At 39.6% G+C, this 16,831-nt stretch overlaps 2 protein-coding genes across 8 annotated transcripts in view; one reads left to right on the top strand and one right to left on the bottom strand.

The window, feature by feature from the left end:
• The window catches only part of LOC147010516 (toll-like receptor 2 type-1), a 112,442-nt gene that overhangs the window by 58,022 nt on the left and 37,589 nt on the right, over positions 1–16,831 (top strand). The window contains exon 3 of one of the 3 annotated variants that reach the window (XR_015052345.1): positions 7,813–9,612. The exons of the other annotated variants lie outside the window; for them this stretch is intronic. The gene's annotated coding sequence lies outside the window, so the exon portion shown is untranslated. Of the gene's footprint in view, positions 1–7,812; positions 9,613–16,831 lie in introns of those variants that run through there. 3 annotated transcript variants of the gene reach the window in all.
• LOC147010515 (uncharacterized) overlaps positions 12,533–16,831 on the bottom strand; it is a 77,110-nt gene continuing 72,811 nt past the window's right edge. For all 5 annotated transcript variants that reach the window (XM_085859431.1, XM_085859427.1, XM_085859430.1 and 2 more), the window contains 3 exons: positions 14,090–14,177; positions 13,770–13,829; positions 12,533–13,285 (listed from right to left, as the gene is read on the bottom strand). The gene's annotated coding sequence lies outside the window, so the exon portion shown is untranslated. The remainder of the gene's footprint in view (positions 13,286–13,769; positions 13,830–14,089; positions 14,178–16,831) is intronic.

Below are 16,831 nucleotides of genomic sequence, written 5' to 3'. Positions count from 1 at the left end.
AACTCACTTCCACATTATTAAAAACAACTCACTTCCACTTTATAAAAACAACTCACTTCCACACTATTAAAAACAACTCACTTCCACATTATTAAAAACTCCTCAATTCCACATTACTAAAAGCACCTCACTTCCACTTTATTAAAAACACCTCAATTCCACATTATTAAAAACAACTCACTTCCACACTATTAAAAACAACTCACTTCCACACTATTAAAAACAACTCACTTCCACACTATTAAAAACAACTCACTTCCACACTATTAAAAACAACTCACTTCCACATTATTAAAAACAACTCACTTCCACATTATTAAAAACAACTCACTTCCACACTATTAAAAACAACGCACTTCCACACTATTAAAAACAACTCACTTTCACATTATTAAAAACAACTCAATTCCACATTATTAAAAACACCTCAATTCCACATTATTAAAAACAACTCACTTCCACACTATTAAAAACAACTCACTTCCACACTATTAAAAACAACTCACTTCCACACTATTAAAGACAACTCACTTCCACACTATTAAAAACAACTCACTGCCACACTATTAAAAACAACTCGCTTCCACACTATTATAAACAACTGACTTCCACATTATTAAAAACAACTCACTTCCACACTATTAAAAACAACTCTCTTCCACACTATTAAAAACAACTCACTTCCACTTTATTAAAAACAACTCACTTCCACTTTATGATAAAACACCTCACTTCCACATTATTAAGAACACCTCAATTCCACATTATTAAAAACAACTCACTTCCACACTATTAAAAACAACTCACTTCCACACTATTAAAAACAACTCACTTCCACACTATTAAAAACAACGCACTTCCACACTATTAAAAACAACTCACTTCCACATTAATAAAAACAACGCACTTCCACACTATTAAAAACAACTCACTTCCACATTATTAAAAACAACTCACTTCCACACTATTAAAAACAACTCACTTCCACATTATTAAAAACAACTCACTTCCACATTATTAAAAACAACTCACTTCCACATTATTAAAAACAACTCACTTCCACATTATTAAAAACAACTCACTTCCACATTATTAAAAACAACTCACTTCCACATTATTAAAAACAACGCACTTCCACACTATTAAAAACAACTCACTTCCACATTATTAAAAACAACTCACTTCCACACTATTAAAAACAACTCACTTCCACATTATTAAAAACAACTCACTTCCACATTATTAAAAACAACTCACTTCCACATTATTAAAAACAACTCACTTCCACATTATTAAAAACAACTCACTTCCACATTATTAAAAACAACTCAATTCCACATTATTAAAAACAACTCACTTCCACATTTTTAAAAGCAACTCACTTCCACATTATGAAAGCCACCTGTCCAACTCTCAATGACACCTCCATGAGTACATTTAAACAGCGTCCTGGTTGCCATGGCAACCACTTTAGATGACGAACGTATGTGGCGACACACCGTCTCCACAGTCTGTACCTATGTACCAAATATGAAACGTGAAAGTTGAAAACTTTGGGAGTTAGAGTGCAGACAGGAACGGACGGACGGACGATCGGTATCACATAATAAGCCCTGATTATATACATATATATATATATATATATATATATATATATATATATATATATATGTATATATATATATATGTATATATATATATATATATATATATATATATATATGTATATATATATGTATATATATATATATATATATATATATATATATATGTATATATATATATATATATATATATGTATGTATATATATATATATATATATATGTATATATATATATATATATATATATATATATATATATATGTATATATATATATGTATATATATATATATATATATATATATATATATATATATATATATATATGTATGTATATATATATATATATATATATGTATATATATATATATATATATATATATATATATATATATATATATATATATATATGTATGTATATATATATATATATATATATATATATATATATATATATATATATATATATATATATATATGTATGTATATATATATATATATATATATATATATATATATATATATATATATGTATATATATATATATATATATATATATATATATATATATATATATATATATATATATATGTATGTATATATATATATATGTATATATATATATATATATATATATATATATATATATATATATATGTATATATATATATATGTATATATATATATATATATATATATATATATATATATATATATATATATATATATATATATATATATATATATATATATATATATATATATATATATATATATATATATATATATATGTATATATATATATATATATATATATATGTATATATATATATATATATATATATATATATATATATATATATATATATATATATATATATATGTATATATATATATATATATATATATGTATATATATATGTATATATATATATATATATGTATATATATATATATGTATATATATATATATATATATATATATATATATATATATATATATATATATATATATATATATATATATATATATATGTATGTATATGTATATATATATATATATATATATATATATATGTATATATATATATATATATATATATATATATATATATATATATATATATATATATATGTATATATATATATATATATATGTATATATATATATATATATATGTATATATATATATATATATATGTATATATATATATATATGTATATGTATATATATATATATATATATATATGTATATATATATATGTATATGTATATATATATATGTATATATATATATATGTATATATATATATATATATGTATATGTATATATATATATATATATATATATATATATATATATATATATATGTATATATATATATATATATATATATATATATATCTCGGGCATATAAAAAAGGGCTTCCTTCTTTTTAAAAAAAATCCAGACGATGAACTGGTATTTCAATTTTTATTTGGCCCTTGCAGGAAAATGGTATGAACTTGACTGCTCTCATCCACAGATATTTCTCTTTTATCCAATATTCTCGTGAGTTTGATTAATTATCATTAAGGAACAGAACAGTGATGGTTAAGCATTTTAAAATTGCCATTTCTCGTAAAAATGCTGAATATTGTGTTTAAAAGGACGATTTCAATCACAGATTTTGAGCTGGTGACGGCAGGTTAAAAGTTCACGGCGAACAGAACAGACTCGCTGTAAACACACAACACATTGCTGGAAAGGCCTCGTTCGCATTCTTACATCATTTTGAAAGTCCCATATTGCTCAAATGTTTTTCTGTTGGTTATTTGAAGTGTTTTTAAAAAGAGTTTCTCATTTTTAAAGAAAGTGTTACTTATACTTGGTGTTAACTGTAGTACCCAACTTTTCATTTCAAATGACATGACCAGTAACTTGACACACCAATTGAAGAAAGACCTTTAGCAGCTTTGCCATAACTGAACAAATTATGCATCATTATGGATAAAACAAAGAATGCTCCAATTATCCCTGTTTTTTTCACCAAGTCGAATGCAAGTTCCGCTTGTAAGTAAAATAATTAATTGTTTGATTTCTTTTGCATCCCAAACAGAAATTATTGTGGAAAGTTTCCTGCCCCGCAGAAGTGGACCGGCCATGCTGAACATTGCAATTATCCTCACTATTTTTTGCACCTATCTTTCCTGGGCATCCAATACTGCCTGTTTGACATCCTGTACCCATGATACAAAGCAACGTGAATGTTCAACAAGGTGGGACTCTTCTGATCGACTGGACCTTTCAAGCTGTGGTCTTCACTCAGTGTGCCAAGCTTTGTTTGTGGATCACGAGCATATCAGTATACTTGACTTGTCGGAAAATCACCTGTGTTGCTTTGAAGCGTCAAGTTTCTCGAACCTGCACGCTCTCCAAATTCTGAAGCTCCACGGGCAAGTATTGGACAACACTGTCCACAGGCCTACGGTGAATTTCTCAGATCTGCAGCACCTGAAGGAACTCTCAATAATGAGCTACCATGTGGGAAATCTCAGCGACCTCAGCCACCTACGGTTACACACTCTCACGGTGGAAATGGCATCTGGTTGTGAAATCCTTCAGCAAGACTTCAAATCCATAAAAACGCTCAAACACCTTCGCATAACTAACGTAAGTCAGTTAACAATTCGTGCACAAGCTAATGATGTTAGTTTTGGGAATAGACTGAACCTTCTGGAACTCTTCTTTAACCCTCAGATAAGTTCCAATATGTCATTGAACATAACAGGAAATCTCTTTGTTAAGCAGCTCAGGCTTTCTGGAGAGGTGAAGCTTTGGAAAGATTTGCAGTCATTGCTGCTTTCTGTAAAGGATGATCCAAGCATCGAAATAATTATTAACGTGGGTGTGATCGAGGATCAGGAGAAAGCTGCATTCCGTCCTTGTGTGCCTCCATTTGGGCATAAAGATGGTTTAACTGTGTCCATTGAGAGGAATACGGAACAAATCCTTTATTTTTTGGGAGACATTGCAAAGGCTCAAAATATAACCGTGCACACTCTTACTCTCTACAATATGAACACAGATTATTTGGACTGTGGCATGATTGAACAACTACCAGACTTGCACGAAATCCACCTAAAAAGTGGACACCTAAAGTCAGTCACACACTGCAACTGTGCTGTCTACTTGACCAAGTTGAGACTGGTTCAATTGACCCATCAACGGTTGAAGATCTGGCAGTTTTTCGCAGATTTAATCGCACTCCGATCTCTCAAGGAAAGCCACAACAGCATCCAGGGAAGAGGCCGTTGCTATTACATTGAGGGTATGTTCGAGACACTGGAAGAGTTGGACATTTCCAATAATCCACTCAAAGAGTTGAAACCTTGCTTCCCACAACATCTCAAGAAGTTCGACTTGTCTTACACACAGCTCTCAAACATCCCGGACTGGTTTCCGGAACACTTTGCCAATCTATCTGTTCTTGGTTTGGAAGGGAATCGGTTAACAACCGTTCAGTTACACAACATGTCTTTGAGAGAACTTGATGTAAGCCGTAACCTCATCTCATCCCTCAACCCGTTTTCCCTCCCACAGGGACTAGTTCAACTCAATCTCAGCCATAATTCCATCACTACACTTGGCACGCAGGTGTTCCCAATTTCAATGTCAAACATAAACCTCAGTTCGAATACACTGTCTTCATTGAATCCAAATACACTGCCTCCCAATGTACACTTCCTGGACCTCAGTCAAAACAAGCTGTATTACATTTCAGCAGGTGCGTTGCCTCCAAGTCTAATCTTTCTAAACATCTCATGGAACAAGCTTAAGGGCTTAGAAAAAGATTCGCTTGAAGGTCTTTTGGCATTGAAGCTCTTTGATGCCCAGCACAACCCTTTCTTTTGCACCTGTGATCTTCGCTGGTTTATCGAGGATTTCAGTCAACGCTCAGAGCTGAACATCTCTCATGTAGAGAATTATCTGTGTACATCTCGTTCGACGTGGGAAGGAAAACGAAAACCCATTTTGACTTACACTGTGGATGACATCAAATGTTCACTTGGGATACAAGCCGCAATTGGCCTTGCATCAATCACGGTGGTGTTGATTATTCTGATCACGGTGTTTATAAAATGCCATGGGCCTTGGTACATGAGAATGGGTTGGTACTGGATACGGCTGAAAGGCAAAAGCCACTTAGATCCAGAAACAGATTTCCTGTATGATGCTTTTGTGTCGTACAGTGAGAAAGATGCAGCGTGGTCCTATGATCTGATACAGAAGCTCGAGGCCGAAGGTCTTCGTGTGTGCTGCCATGAGAGAGACTTTATGGCTGGAAGACCAATTATAGATAACATAATGGAGAGCATCGAAGGCAGTCGACGTGCGGTGTTCCTTCTCAGTGAGAACTTTGTGGCCAGCGCTTGGTGTCATTATGAATTCTACTTTGCTCAGCAGAGGCTCATGCAGTCTGCGGAAGACAGGTTAATTCTGGTCCTTCTTGATAAGCTTCAACATGATTCTATCCCACGCCGGTTCGTCCGATTGAAACAGCTGTTGGGACGGAAATGTTTGCTGGAATTCCCCAAGGAACCTGAAAAGCAAGACACCTTCTGGAATGATTTGAGAGCTGCTCTTCAACAACCACTGAATGAACCTGATGCTGGGAAGCACTAAGCACTGGAAACCAGACGGGTTCAAAGGGCAATCGATCATGAGCGGTTCACGCGGCATCACCAAGAGGTCCGTGCAGCATCAGGGAAGTGGAGTGGACAACGACAATACTTTCTTTTATTTTTCTCAGGATAAAAATGGTGTCACCTTGCCATCATTAACCACTCCAAAACAAAAATCATGGTGCATTGACAAAAGGGACTATGGGACATCTTTAGGAAATTTTTCGACTTGAACTCATCGTGCTCACGTATCAAGTGGAGTGAAGAGCACCGTTAAAATGAACAGATACATTCTATGGTGTTGTTGTTGTATCGAATATTCATTCCACCAAATCTTCCTTCCCCATCAAGCTAAAGTGTGCCTTGAGTATCAACAGTGCAAGTGTGGTGTGCTGCCATTTCAACTTGCAGTTCCATTTTGGTCAACATGGCATCGAACGACCTGATAACCATATACAGTTATACTTCGTCTTACTGCATTGGTTCAATAATTTCATTGTTTTATTTTGTTAATATATTATATATATATATATATATATATATATATATATATATATATATATATATGTATATATATACACATACACATTTTGCTTTTCATCATGCCGTACTGAAATGCGTTTGTTAAAAGATGATTGTCCACCAAAAGTGCTGTTCATTACGAAACATGTTTCTCATAGATGGGATTGTCCTGTATTTGGTGCAGAATGTACACAACTAATATAAATATGTACAAACATATCCACAGTACTTGTATTCTTGTCCAGGTGCAACAAGATCCAAAAAAAATTCCATTGACTAATTTTATTGATGGGTTGAACACCCAGCAACAAAGCGTCGTGGGGTGTGATACGTCATTTGGAGGAGACAAGAAGCCAAATGTTTGTCTGTTGACATTTGGGGACATGGAAATGGTCACATCCTTTGAAATATTCTGTCAAGTGTGCAAATCATCCATTTTGTCTCATTGGCAATTTATTGGTGTGAAACTACCTTGAAGAGGTCAGTATACCTCACCTCCATGCATTTGATGTTGTGTGTGTGTGTGCGCGTGCGCGTGCGCGTGCTGTGTATCACAGAGAGCCATGACGTTAACGACTGCAGTTTATTGGCAAAGGTTATACAGAGTGGTTTGCCATTGCCTTCCCTGAACACTGAACTGAAGTAGTAGCACACTGAACTGATCAGGATGCAACAGGATAAAAGGAGCTGTAAATATAGGGGGGAGTTGTGGGGTGGGAGGGGGAGGGGACACCAACAGTGAAATTGAAGGACAAGATAAAGGGAGACTTGTACAAACAATGGGTGTGGGGAGAAATGGGGGACAGGAGAAGATGCATGAGGTGGACATGATGGATACAGAAGGAAACTATTAGGAGGGAAAACTGGAAATTTGGAAGGAGGGATTGGGATGGGGGGTTAACGTGGGTCGAAAAGATCATGGCTTTGGATTGTGGGATGACTTGCGATGGTAATCAAGTAATTTTCGTGGATGACAGCAGAAATTTTAATGGACTGGTTCCATAACCGTTTCTTCCCTCAGGTGGAGAGGTAGCTGGTGAGAAAACAACAACAACAACAACAAAAAAAAAACTTTGCGTTCAAGATTCTCCTGCTCATCGACAATGCTCCTGGCTCACCCAAATGTCGAGGTGATGTTCCTGCCACCCAATACCACACCTCCTTGATCCAGCCACTCGACCAAGGGGTAATCTCGACTTCCAAAACCTACTATACCCATTGCACCTTTCGCTGCATTTTGGATGTGATTGAGCCAGAGCTCACCGTCGGGCAGTGTTGGAAGGAGTTCAACATCGTCCACTTCATCAGCACAGAGTCAATAGACGAGGTGAAATCCTCCACCATCAATGCCTGCTGGCACAACCTTTAGCCACAGGCAGTGAAGAACTTCAGAGGCTTTCCCGACAACACTGAGGTCACGTAGGTTAAGTATGGGAGCATGCGCCAAAGCAACGCGTCGCTGCGTCCACTTTCCGCCGGTACTCCAGGGGCCTCCGTCTGGCCATCCCCCAGGCAGATGCCTGGCCCATCCCCATCTCCTTGAGATGCCGATCAACCTGCTGCAACCACGAGGCATGTCGTCAGCCCATTGGCCTCCTCCACTCACGAGACTCCCTCGCTGAGAGAATCTGGTGAGCAGGATCAGCATCAGGAAAATAAGCCACATGTCCATACAGCCGCAGCTTGTGCTCATGGACTATGCAGGTAACAAATCTCATTTGAGTCTCTCTCAGCAACCGCTCGTTGGACACAAAGTCCAACCAGCGAAAGCCAAGGATTCTCCGAAGAGACCTGGTACCAAAGGAATCAAGTCTCCGTCTCAGATCCTTGGTCAGAGTCCAAGTCTCACATCCATAGAGCAAGACTGGCATCACCAAGGACCTGAAGACTCGGACTTTCGTCCTCCCGCACAGGTACCGGCAGCGCCACACCCCATTATCCAGTGAATCCATGACTCCCCAGGTCCGACCCAGACGTCTTTTGACCTCTGACTCACAGCCAGCAGAGACATGAATATCACTGCCAAAGTAAGTGAATCTCTCCAAGACCTCAACATCCTCACCACAAACAGACATAGACACGACAGCAGCATCCAAGATGTCATTGAAAGACTGGATCTTAGTTTTGACCCAGGAAACCCGTAATCCCAGCGGCTCAGACTGCTTATTCAGCACTTCGAGGGCCCCCAAAGGAGAGGCATGAAATTGTCAGATTGGCACAGCAGGTGGGAGAGGAAGACTTTGGCGACATGCAGCCTGAGGAGTTGGATGATCTTATTGCCTTGCATGCTGAGTAGCTCACCGGGGAGGAGTTGGATGGCATTACTTAGGTTTCTCAGAAGGAAGAAGCAGGCAGTGATGGAGAGGAAGAGGTGCCGAGGTCCAACCTCATAGTTAAGTTCCTGCTTGAGATGCCTGCATGACATGTGGTCAATGACCGAGAGGATGCAAGATGTCGATCCAGTCATGGAGCATTGCCTCAAGTTCAAGAGGGGGTTGGATGACGTGATGACGTGAACTACATTGAAACCTGTGGCAATCTTCCAGGCAGCTCATGATCACCCATTTCCTCCATCCTGGTCCCTCCACCTTAGGAGCATCAGCAAACTCTCCTGCCACTCTTGCCTGCCCTTTAGTGAGCGACTCTCAAGACCCTCACCTGCTTCAGTGCCCTGACCAACATTCCTTTCAATGCACAACTCATCAGCACCCTCACCTGCATCGTCTTCAGAGGACTCCACTGAGTTCACTGGATTTTATCATCTGAAAAGTTGCGTGTGTTTGTGCAAATAAAAATTTGAAACGGGACCTGCTGTTGTTTTTTTTAAAAAAAAACTTTTACAGTACGGTTGTTTAATCACTTTAAATATACTGTTAATTTCATTCCTTGAATAAACATTGTAAATGGTGCCTGATGATGTCTTTTTTAAAAAATGGGAAGCATTTTTTAAGCTTATCCAGACCTACCAGTCAGAATGCCACCATATTTGGATCACAAGATTAGACGAGGGTAAGGATGTTAAATTGCAGAGGTCATGCTGATCGCATGACCAGAAGTGTGTCAAAATGGCTGACTTAGTCAATTTTTAGGAAAATCACGTAAATTCCTTCAAAAATCTTCTTCTCCAGACCCACCAGTCAGAATGCTACCAAATTCGGGTTACATTAGGCCAGGGTCCAAATAAGCTACATGTCGAGTGGTCCTATCTTTATGAAACTGTAATCATGTACATCCACAGTTGAAAAGATTTAAAACTTTTTAAAGTTTCCCCTGTGAATCAGTAACTTCCAGGAACCTATCCCTCTTTTTCTATTGAAACAATGCGCGACATTTGCGGTGTCGCAATTCACAGTATTTTTCACGGGTCATGAACCACTGGGAACTTATCCCACTTTTTCCATTGAAACAATGCCCCAAAATTTGCGGATTCGACATTCATAGCATTTTTTAAGATGGTATCCCCCACAAGTTGAGGGGTTCGACAGTATATACCTGAACACTGCAGGAGGTAACGTGTTCTATGAACTCTCTAGTTCGAGTCTTTGGTATAACTCGGCTGGGATTTGAACCTTATCCTCCGGTATCCCCATATCACAACACCACCGAGGCCGGTAAAGATGTTCCAATAAGATGTTATCAGAAAACCAAGTCATTGTTATTGTGCTTTTATATATTTGAAAACTATTTATATTGTTACGGCTGTGGAAATTCGCAAACCACCATTCAGGTCCCGTAGGTGAGATAACTCTAAGTACATGTGTAGTTAGCCCCAAACCCATTGTTTTGAGGGAATTTATGCAATTAATTCGGGCTGCGACGCTTTGAGTTAGGCGTTTTTCTGTTCTATCTATATTTTGAATCAACCGCCATAACCATCAAACCACCACCAAAAACCCTCCACCACCCTCACCTCTCTCCTTCTACGGCCATTCCCGCATCACCTGTGAACACTGAGTGTCGGGCTGTCTTGGGCTCGTTCAAGCGATACCCACCGAGCCGCGAGTGCAAATAGCGGCCTTTCCGAGGGAAAATTCGGATCAAGAATGCTACACGCCCACTTCTGATTCGTCCAATCAGCAAGCGCGGAGCGGCTTGGCCCCGCCTCCAGGCGGGTCCATGTGAAATCGAAATATGCAAATTCTAGGATCAGGGGAGGTTCACGCCCACTTTCCCTCCGTCCAATGTGCGAGCGTGGCTCCGCCTCCGAGATCATTCTGATCCAGAAATTTGCATATTGGTTCTCCTGCCAGCCTATAAAACGCCGAGTGCAAGGCGAATCGTGGCAGAGTCAGTTTTGGGAGCAGAGAGTTTTGGCAGAGAGTTTGGGGGCGGAGAGTGAGAGTTTTGGCAGAGTCAGTTTGGAAGAGCAGAGTGTGGCAGCGGCGGAGTGTGGCAGAGAGTGGAGTCGGGAGGCGAAGGCGTCGAGTTGGGTTCTGCAGTCGGCCGAGGAGAGTTGTGGCAAGAGGCCAAGGAGCTCGGGTCCGAGGCGAGAAGGACGGCGGTCGGCGACGAGGTCGCGGCGGGAGATCGCTCATCGCGGGACCCAAGCCAACCAGCCATTCTCCCTCCCCCAGAGCATCAACAATTCCCCCTTTTCCCCCGCGCTGAGATAGTGCAACAAGGGGGCCCCGTTCCCACCCCACTCCAAACGTCGTGCCAACGAAACCCGCGAAGGAGCATGGAGTCGGGGTACAGCCACGCGGCCACGTCTGCGGCTCATCCGCCAACACGCCACGAGGACGCGGGTAGGACCCACCCGGTCTCACGGACCTGGCCGCTCCTTCAGGTCCCGCGCACATATTGGCCTACATGCCCGTCTGCCCCCTTGTCTATGAGGGTGGCTTCTTTCTTTTGCTTTTGAGTAAATGTGTGTGGCGCCGTGTCTTGTAAAGTAGAACTGTGTAAGTGTTGCCGTGTGTACGCGTATTCGGTTATAACTCTGCGTCGTTGTTTCTTTTGTTTTCCTGATATAGGTGCATTCTGACTGTTTGGCTGTATATGTGTGCTTTCCGTATGTCGCGTAATAAATGTGCATTGTGTGAACTGTTTTCCCGTTTTGCTTCGTCTTTTCTTTATTGACTCTCCATCCTGCTTCACGTAAAGGGTTCGTAGTGGGCTTAATACGCCCGATAATTAATCGGAACCGTCGAGGCCGACGATAACACCGCTCGGTTATCCTGATAGCATGGAATGGACCGCTTAAGCGGTTTGTGTCCTGAGTCGGCCTGCGGCGAGGTACGATCGCCCGGTCGACCATCCGCGCAGGTACTTAGGTAGATCGAATTTGGCGAGCAACCCTATCCTGCGCGGGTGGGCAATTGGCACGGTCGTGGTGGGGTTAACCCCCACCCGTGACTGGCTCCCGGCGTTGTTCCGAGAGGGTCACGACAGAATTGTCCGTTCCGGTGGGCGAGGCGGCCGCCATTCGAGTCGAGCGGCCGATCGCACGCCGGCGGGCGCGAATTCGCAACAATATTTTTATAGGTTTAAAAAGCAACTGTCTTCGTTTTTATGAGTTAATATTTATTCAACTGCTGAAAGAATGTTAAATACGGAGTTCCTTGTAAGAATGTGTGGCACGAGCTGAAAACATAGATAATGACTTCCATCTGTACCATGTTTTGCTGGCACAGGATTATCCCTTGCATATTTGGGGGGGGGATACTTTTTGATGAACAATTATGTAATTGGAAAAGAGCTTCATGGGATATTGAAATATCAAAAACTATCTTTTGTACATATTTACATGTTCATGGCAGTTTTTATTCGGTCCTTGGATTTTGGCAAAAATCAAAGTCACCAAACTTGTATACTGTACATATCAACACAAGTGTTCTTGAACTGGGATAACTATATTTATTTTTTCATTCATTCATATACAGCCTGTGGCTGCTTGGCTGCATCATTTTCTGGGGGCAATGTCCCCTGTTACCAAGAAGCCCCACTGATGCAATGCTCCCTTGTTACCAGCAAGCTGGTACTCATTTAGTCAACCTTGGAAGGATGACAGGCTGAGTCAACCCACCTTGTATCAATTCAACACCACGACAGGGGCTAAGATCTTAATCCAACAACAAGATGCGAGTCAATCAAGGTTTCAAATCTTCAGTTTGTGTAAATCATGGATATAAAACAATATACCAGTAGTTATGTTTTAAGTTGTTTCAACTTTTCTCACTCAACGAACCATCACCACTTAGCCACCTCATCCCCTGCCCTGCCCCAAAAGAGGTTCCACATGTTGATCTCAACATTCATTCCTTGGGGCTCTCAATTCAATCATTCAGTGCACCTTCACAGGCTTTGTCCCTCTTTTCTGTGAAACCATTTCCCCATGTCTACCACCATCTCATTAGGCCTCGTATTCGCAATGATCTTGCCCCCAGGTATTGTTTTGGCTGTATGCTCCATCACCTGCTTGGTGTTCCCCTCCACATTTTGTTTTTGGTTTGTCCTCCTCCCCTCTGGTGTCCAGCTGTTCCACGAGGCTCGACCTTCATGAAATAATACTGTCATAAGCATGAGTAAAATAAAAAATAAATAAATTCCTCAATAGTTTTGTTTAAAATATATATATATATATATATATATATATATATATATATATATATATATATATATATATATATATATATATATATATATATATATATTCCACAAATTGTAGGCTCATGGAGGAATGAGGTGACACAAAACAAGCACGGAATCTATTTGAAATTTAAAGTGTGATGGAAACGTGCAAATTGTCAATGTTAGAAATAACTCCAACCTGTGCATGTGCACGAACACACAACCACACCACACCACACCACACTACACCAATTAATCATCATCAAGCTATTGTTTTTGGGTCTATACATAATGGACCACACCAGATGTGAGAGCAGAAGGTGCATTATGAAACATTTTGGACTGTTGAAAATAACCACAATGTCCCAGATCTCTGAAAGCAAATTAAAGCAAAGCCTCGGTTCGCACCTCTCACCGCAGACCTTCCTGCCCACACGCAGTCTCCTCATTCCACCAGCTACCCATGATCTGAAACATGGCATGAGTCAGACAAAGGAAAAGGAAATGAACCACTAATAAGGCTTAAGAGTTCCTAAGCACATATTGTTTGACTTGACGGTCCTGTTGTGCCAACACAACATCGTTATACATCAGACTTTAAACACCAAAAACTAAGCTCGATACTGTAAAATGTATCCAAAGCAAACAATGCAATACAAACACTCATGAGAAAATAGATAGTTTCCATTTCATCAAATTTACTCAAAAACAAGTGACAAACCACTCACATAGAGGCTGTTGTACAGGCCATCATGGTTATCGTCCACTGAGACTACAAAGGCTGGAAAACCTGTCAAGTTGGCCAGTTGAGAAAACCTGGAATGTTGGAGAAAGGATAAGTAGATATAGGAAATGCACACTGGGCTAGGATCTGCTGGTTGTATCATTACTCAGGCATGGCTGTGCTGCAAATGCATTGGCCCTGCACGTAAGGGAAGGAGTTTGGAATTTGGTAAGAGCATCGACACAATGACCAACTATTTTAAAAATGCACCGTGTTATCATTAACATCTTAACATCGAGCATCGAGCAGATTAACATCCAGCAAATGCTAGCAGATGCAATACCTGGCTCTTACCATAACACCCCTCTCCAAAGGATGGCACACATTGATCCAACGCCTTATCTGGAAAGCACCAAGACTGTTTATATTTGGCTTGGGGATCAAACTCAAAGACGGCTTCAAGGTGAGTATTGAGATCCTCTAGAGTCGAGATCAGTGGTCCCCAACCTCTACATCATGAATGATTTTATTAAATGTTGCTGCAAGCCTCAAAACACATTCCTGGTTTAAATCATTCATTTAATAATATTGGTCATACCAAAGACATTTTTAACGGTACGTGCTGCTTCCTTGCTCAACGCTCGGCATTTAGAAGGAAAGAGCACGGCCAAACAATGCTGGGAAGGCAATGGCCAACCACTGAGTACGACTCCTGCCAATAAATTACTTTGGCAGCACCAACACCCTGTAAAGAGGATGGTACATCAAATCAAAATCGAATACGTGGACATAAAATGTAGAACAGCGTGACAACCATGCAGGTATTGTGTAAGAAGTACACAAGTCATAAAAAATAGATATCAACTACATACAGTGCAGTATATAACTAAACTGTTTCACGAGAAATATAGAATTGCTTACAATGCAGAACTCAAGGAAAAAGGTAAACCACCGAGTATAACAAGAATGACCATATTGTGATCACAAGCTGTAACATAATATATATATATATATATATATATATATATATATATATATATATATATATATATATATATATATGTATATGTATATATATATAATATATTGCCTACTGTGTCCACTCAATACCCTCATCCTTGTTCATGTCCCACGTGTCGATGTGGTGAAAGCTGGGTCGGAGAATAGAATAACATCATCACCCACGTGTGAGAGTACATTCTCTAATCGGTCTCGTTAACCTTGTGCGTCCCGTGTACCCACGTGAATGAATAAGATTAGATAGAGCCGTGTCTGTCTCGTGTTCCAATGTGAATGAATGATTAGATAGATAACATTCATCGTGATTCCGAACACATGATTTACCTTTATATGTGTTACCGTGTGTGTGTATGTGCGTGTGTCCGTCCCTCTTACGCCTTCCTGCTCTAACTGTTGCAACAAACCTTTTGTTCATAAAAACCTGCAAGTGGTCATTTGAGGTACAGGATCTCCAGCGCGAGTGAATTGGCTTTAAAAATCCGGTAGGTAACAGGTCGATTGGAAAACACGCATTTAATGCAAGGTTAACGACACCTCTCATCCATGTCACCCTCCACCACGGTTACATCAGAATGAGCTGACTTGTCACACGGTCACGGATTGTTTAACCATAATATAGGGCTGTTCAAAAATTATGGATTGTTATGACGGGCTCGGTTAAACCTAAACAATAATTTTTCATTCAACACATGATTTGATTTTCCAGGGTCCCTCATCATGAGTAACACTTGACCCAAACAAAGCCAATGGAAATCTGATGCAACAAACCCAGATAGTGTATAATTATAGCAGAGGCCTTTAAGCCTGATGTGTTAGGCCTACCAGAAAAACCTTGATTAAACCTTCCGAATAATTTTTATTCAAGATGATTAGATTTTTTTTGTTGGCCCTCATCATGAGTAACACTCAATCCCAACAAAGCCAATGGAAATCTGACAACAAATCTGGGCAGTGCATAATCAACAGAGGCCTACAAGCCTGATGTTTAGGCCCACCAGAAAACCAAGATGGCAGCCATATCATTTTGTCTGAGTGCCATGGTGGGTGCAGTCAAGCAACAAATGTGGGTGTGGTCTGGCAGATGTCCGACCAATGGGTGCAGATTTCAAAAATCGACCCTCAACAACAACAACAACCACCATCATGTGGAGGTCTTGTCGACCTGCCACATGTCGCAGGTTAATTTCAGCTGCGAATAATTCAGTGTATTCGACCAATTGAGATAGTCTAAAACTAGTGCTTTGAGAAAGTCATTTAAGAGTACTAGTACGTGCCCGGCCGTACGTGCAAACCAAAAAAAAACAAAAAACTTTCAAACAACCACACAGTCCGTTCCTTCGCTCTCGTAAATGATGACTGGATTGGGGCATTGTGTTTATCTATAAATGTGCATAAGAAATCGAGAAATTATTAGAATACAGTGTCATCACTATCCGGAAGTGGTGCGTGCCCGTACGGAATGTTCACATGCATTCCACGAATTATCGCTTGTATTGAAGTAACAACTGCTGTGATACTTCCACACACAGAGTTAATTAAAATCCAAATTAAAATCAAGTTTACCTCCCTGTCTTTGCTTGCCATGACATTCGCTGCCATTGACCATTGCCACTCCTCCGCCACGGTAACTAAGGCGCCTTTTCCCCATCGTAACCGGGACAGCCCGTGACGTCATCGTCGGCCGGCCACGCACCGGCCTACGCAGCAACGTGTCTTGTCATTGGTT

Source organism: Eptatretus burgeri, chromosome 16 (genome assembly GCF_056783735.1).
Source record: "Eptatretus burgeri isolate ZD-2024b chromosome 16, Ebu_testis_v1, whole genome shotgun sequence".
Classification (NCBI taxonomy): Eukaryota; Metazoa; Chordata; class Myxini; order Myxiniformes; family Myxinidae; genus Eptatretus; species Eptatretus burgeri.
Note: the sequence above shows the minus strand (reverse complement) of the source record. Positions and strands in the feature narration are given on the sequence as shown.